This window comes from Sus scrofa, chromosome X (genome assembly GCF_000003025.6).
Source record: "Sus scrofa isolate TJ Tabasco breed Duroc chromosome X, Sscrofa11.1, whole genome shotgun sequence".
Classification (NCBI taxonomy): domain Eukaryota; kingdom Metazoa; phylum Chordata; class Mammalia; order Artiodactyla; family Suidae; genus Sus; species Sus scrofa.
This window is the reverse complement of record NC_010461.5, coordinates 59,916,375-59,922,374: the sequence shown is the minus strand read 5'-3', so window position 1 is coordinate 59,922,374 and position 6,000 is coordinate 59,916,375. Positions and strand designations below refer to the sequence as shown.

The 6,000-nt window shown below is 40.4% G+C and overlaps 1 protein-coding gene across 2 annotated transcripts in view; it reads left to right on the top strand.

The window, feature by feature from the left end:
• RLIM (ring finger protein, LIM domain interacting) overlaps positions 1,911-6,000 on the top strand; it is a 30,666-nt gene continuing 26,576 nt past the window's right edge. Inside the window, exons 1-2 of one of the 2 annotated variants that reach the window (XM_003135188.5) lie at positions 1,925-2,262; positions 4,061-4,124. The gene's annotated coding sequence lies outside the window, so the exon portion shown is untranslated. Of the gene's footprint in view, positions 2,263-4,060; positions 4,125-6,000 lie in introns of both variants that reach the window. The other variant, XM_003360370.4, reaches the window with a different exon arrangement.

The window sequence follows — 6,000 nt, the reverse complement described above, 5'->3', positions numbered from 1 at the left end:
TGATATTAGCCATACATGCTTATCATGTTATCATATATGTAGCATTTTCACCAATTTGTCATTTATTTTAATGTTATTATAAACCAGAACTACCCCTTAGCTGTCATATGTCATGCTGAAATTTTTTTTCAGTTTATTATTTGCCTTTTAATTTTATTAACCTTGTGTTTTGACATTCAGAAGCTTTACTTTTTTTATGAAGTTCTATTTGACAGAAATTCCTCTTATGGATTTTGTGTCATGCCTAAGAAAGTCCTTCCACGTCCCCAAAGAACTATGGACATATTCACTTACGTTTTCTTCTACTTTTTTTTTTTTTTTTTTGCTGCACACACAGCATGCACAAGTCCCTGGTCCAGGGATTGAATCCTAACCACAACAATGACAACGCTTGTTCCTCAACCTGCTGAGTCACCAGGGAACTCCATTTTCTTCTACTTCTTTTATGATTTTATATTTTACATTAAGACACATTTGCCTTAAGAATATGTCAAGGAGAGGTTAATGCTACTGCCATAATCTGAGTATCAGGTTAGGAGCAATTGCTGGCCACTGAAGAATTCATTTTACACATTCTAGGTAAAAGTTCTATTGTATGATTATAGAACATAAGACAAAAGCTGAGTAGAGACACAGCACCTAAATTATATTCCTCTACTGTTAAAAATGACAATATCAAGACTGTTGAAAAGTTGAGCAGGGAAGTATGAGGGATATTGTTGTTAACTGCTTGGAGTGAAATACACTTATATTCCTGGCTGATGAAATGGCCATCATGCTGAGGCCTGTACGGTCTCAAAAAATATTTGAGGGCTACTATGAGCTCACTGGGGATATAAACAGTGAACAAAACAAAGGGGTTTACTGTTCTTAAATGGTTGAGGTAAACAAATATTTTCAAATATTTATTTCAAAATGCTTTAAAGAAAATTTAGCAGGTAAGGGAAGTTGTAATTTCAGGTGGGGTGGTTAAGGAAGTGTCCCCTAGGGAAATGACAATTGAGAAAAGGCTCGGATGATGAGAGCAAAGATATTAAGGGAAAAATTCCAGCCTATATAAAGTTGTAGAGGTCGGAACAAGTTTAGTTTGCTGGAAGAGTAGTGAGAAAGCCAGTGTAGCTGGAGTGTTACCTGAAAACAAAGAAAACAGAAAAATGGGACAAGAAACATGGAAACACCCTAAAGACCTGGGTACGGTTGTTTTTAACTGTGAAAGCGGGAGTTGGAAGCGGGATAGTTTATTCCCTAGATTCCAATTCAGGCATTAGTATCCAAGAAAAGTCTTTCCTTAACCGCCCTTAAATTCCAACGTTATCAGATTTTCCCACCCTTTTACAATTACCGCCCCCTTTCAAGTATTTCAGAATTACCATCCGAGGCCACCTCTGACCACTCTTTTTAAAACCGCAAATTCCTGTTTGTCGTGACACTCTCCCACCACTGTCCCTCGCTTTTTCTCCTTAGCATTTATACATATGTAACATATACATATATAGTAACTATTGTCCCTTCCCCAAGTAGACCCACGAAAACTGGGATTTTGGCCTGCTTTAATTTCCGCTGTATCCCAACATCTCTAACAGTGCTTGACACAGTTTACGCTCGATAAATATATGTCGAATAAAAGTAGGACGCTGTATTAACAGGCCCGGACTAATTCTGTGAATCGACGTCAGGTTAGACTAACACCACATTTCTCACTCTCGGAAAAGGGCTTCCAGCAATCAGATGGTGACGTCCTCCAGCTTTCAAAATGGGAAAGCAAAGGTTCCCACAATTCTCAGAACGTGAATTTCTCGCCACAATTCAAAATGGCGGAGGAGGGTGTGGCTTGTCACATGGTGGGCGTCACAGCAGCTTTCCTTTTCCAGGCGGTGGCCCGCCTTGCCGCGTCGTCAGCGGTCCCTCTCCTCCTCCCACCGAGCCTTTTCGAGGAATCGCCGGGGATTGGCTAACAGGCTGGGAGTGGGGCTGCGGGGCTAGACGCGGCATCATCACTTCCTGTTGTGGGCGGGCGTTTCCTGTCGCTGCTTGGTAACAATGGGGAAGATAATGGCTGCCTGAGCAACGTCTGCGAGCAGGCGCTGGGTTAGAGGCGGGTCTCAACCAGCGACTCATCGGAGGCGGGCTTGAGAGCGGCGGCAGGGGAGGCGCCCAGGAGCCCCGGCGGCGGCGGCGGCGGGGCGGCGGGGCGGCGGCGGCGGCGGCGGCGGCGGCGGCGGCGGCCGAACCGACCGAGTCGGATCACGACACTAAAATCGAGTAAGTGAGTCCTCCGAGAAATGGATGGAGAGCGAGAAGACAGCGGAGCTGTGACTGCCGCGTTCTCTCAAAATGGTCTGAGTGGCGCATCGTGGCGGAGGGTCAGCGCCGCCTGCGGACCCCAGGCGCCGGTTGCAGTGGGGGGCTCCGTGGCGTAGTCGCCGCTGCCATTTTAGTTGGGTGTATAGTCAACCGGCTCTTTGAAGAAGGGGAAGGAGATGGGTAGTACTTCCTCTCCGTGGCCTCGCGAGCCTCAGCCTGAGCCCTTCAGAACCTTAAGAATTTGGGGGAGGCGATTTTCGAGTGTTGGCCTTAGGCGTGAAAATCTTTGATCGTCTCAGGTTTTTCTCTCTTCGGTCCTCTGGAGACTTACCTCGCCTCTTTCCCCCCCTCCCTTTTACATGGCGGGCTTGGATTTAGGAAATGGGGGCAAAAAATCAGCCTGCTCTAAGTTAGATGTGAGAGCTCTTGGGCCTTTAGATTTCTCAGGATTTGCAAAACCCCATTTTGAGCCCTTCTGTAGGGCACTATCAATTAGACGCCCCCTGGGGCCGTGATGCCATCTTCCCTGAGGATCTGAAGCAAATGTGGTTTACTCCTTTGCTCAAATAACCCTGGCGTATCCTTTGCCAGATATCACTGCAAGCATTCCCCCCAAAAGGGAGGGAAAAGCCGTTGCGTGTTTGTTGTTTTTCCCTGAGTGAGTGTGGGAATTGGGCCAAATGATTTTGAAGTTAATTTCCTTTCGATCCGCCAACAACTCAACCCCTCCCCCCCCCAAAAAAAAGAGGCCTAAGGGTCTCGGCTTCTGCGGGCGGTACCTGCCACGTACGCCATAGCTTTAGTAACTAGTATTAACCGGTTGGGCTTCTGCTTCCTGAATGCTCAGTCCCTTTTTCCCTTATGCTGATTAATTTCAAGATGGAGGAGACAGCCACGTTCCTTCCCTAGACAGTTTCACCATACTTATTCCACAGGTTAGTCCGAGAATCTGAGGCCTAGCAGGCTTCTTATTTAGGTCATTCTTTCGTTTTGGGGCAAGAGGAAGCATTTATATCACATTGTGATCCATTATTTGCAAGGCCCCATAGTAATTTTTTGCTGGATATAAGGAGCCCGCATTTCCTGAATCAGAATTAACCGCAGTGGCTTTGGATGATTGAAGGGAGGAAGAAATAAACGTACTACTACAAATCATTTCTTTGATTCTTTGTGATTAAAGAACACTCATATCACCCCATCAGGTACATTATGTCCGTCCTGGATGACTTGAGAGCAGGCAGGCACAGTTAACGCTCTCCAAAAATCAGTTTTCTAAGTTGTAAAAATAAAGTGCCCAGGAAGACTAATCTAAAATTTTTTTAAAATTTCATTTAGTATACTCTTTTACTGAAAAAAATGCTTCATTCTTTAGCCTAAGATGTCCGGATAATCTTTCATACTTTAGTTTCTACCTTAGGCTAGTGTAGTGTGCCAAATAAGTTCTTGAAAGTAACCATGAGTATCCGAAAATAATTACTGTTATGATAAGGAAAAGCCTATTTTAATCAAGTTTATATCAAATGTAGATTGGCTCTCAACCTTTAAAGGAAGTCTTATATCTAACATATCCCTCTGACCTCAGTCTCCCCAAATATCCTAATATTGATGTTGAATTAGGTTGGGTTATGGTATGTGTATGTATGTATGTGTGTGTATCTAAAAATATATAGAATATGTATTTTTTAGGATGTGTCTGTTTCAAAGAAAATGTCTATCTTATCAAAGAGGAAGAATAATGGATTCTTTTTTTTTCTAGAGCAGAGAGTGAAGAAAACTAAAATCCAGTTTATTGTATTACAATACTATGTCATAACAGTCAGGTAATTTATTTTTTGTTGCGTCTCCTGATAATTTATGTGTAGAATGCATGTTTAAAAATAATTTATTCTGTTTTGCAGGCCCTGTAATTGGATGGGCTTATTTGATACATGTTAGTTGGTGTTGGGCATTCTTCATAATCAGAATGAGTGTTTTTCACTGGGTATTCAAAGAGTAGTGTTCCTGAGTAGCTGAAACTCACTAGTGCTCTATCTGAATTTTCATCTTTTAAAATAATGTGTGAGGTTTACCAATACCTGTATAGAAGAGAAAGAACGAGATAGAAACTTACTGCCTTAAATCAGTGTTGGAATGGGATGTGTACAAATAAATAGTGTTTGAATGTTTATTGAATAATTAAATGAACCATCAGACTATATTACAAGAATATAATCTCATATTTTGTGTGGTATTCGATTTTTTTCCTTTGAGATACCCAAAGTCATAATTGATATATAGTACTTTAATTAGTATTAACTCCTTTCATCATCATTAAGGTAACTGCATAATTTATTGCCCTAACTAGGATGTTTTTAAGAGCAAAAGGGACATTATTAATAATTATGCCTGGACAACAGTTGCAAACCTGGATTTTTCCAGGCAACCTGGTATGAGTAGTTAGCCTAGACTCATAACTAATTTGTACTGACTACTTATATACTAGGTTCTGTGCTTCACATGCATGATTTGGTAATCCTTACAGTGAGGCTTCATGAGAATATTACCTATTTTACAGAGGTAACTGAGACTTAGAGATTAGGTAATTTGTCCTCAATTAAGTAGCTAATAAGTGGTAGAGCCCCCATTTTAACTCAGGTCTGTCATATGCCAAAGTCACTAAACTCTTATATCTCTAGATTTAATTGTTATCTGATGATATTGGAAATGCAAAGAAAATGAAAGGTTGTGATTTAAAAAAAACCTGTAGGTTATGTTGCATCAAAAACTTTTGTTAACACTTAAAGGAAATTTGCTTTATGAAGCAGGTGAGACCTACTTAGCAGTTACACCCTCTTTTCGTCTGGCAGGGTTCCTTTTTCAGCTATTACTGCTTTTGATATAATTTGATAAACAATTTAAAATCAAATGGCTTTAAGAAATAGCTTAACAATGGAATGATAATCTAGAAATGTTATGCTGGTTGGATATATTCTTTCAGGTTAGTGAACATATAGTGAGGCTTTAAATAATACAGTAGATCAAATGGGACATCCGCATTTATGGAATTATAATGTGTGTATTACTTTTTCCATGACTCTAGCCAATTGGGAAATAGCTTCCACAAACCATTCACCAACCTTTTGTTCCCTTGATTTACCATAGAGTGGATAACAAATCAAAGTGAAAAGTCATTAGTCAAATCCAAACCAATGAGGTGCTAGAATTTTGGACCACTACCTAGGACTGGGATGTGTTTTTCCTTTGTAAGCTCAATTCCTTAACAATTCTGTGTAACACAGACATTTCCAAAATCTTATGGCTCACTGATTTCAAAAAGTGTCTGGTTTATATTATCCTTTGATATTTTGATAACCAGTGTAAGAAAGCAATAATACTTCTGTATCTGTTTTTTCCTTTGTTATTTTTTCTCAACCTTGAATATGGAGGTTTCCCAGATAATCAAGCAATTCATTTTAGATATTAAAATTTTAGTAATTTTGAAGGATTGGGGAATATATTTGTGAATTTGTGGTTTTGCTCCTGAAATATATGCTTATTTTTGCTATAGATGTTCTCGTATTTTATTGCTTCAACCCAAGGTTCTAATTTCATTAGTTGTAAAGCACCTGCATATGTGTGAGACATATATCTGTAGACAGTGCGTGGAGTGTATGTGGATTTGTGGGCCTCTTACAGTAATTTTACAACTATGTGTTG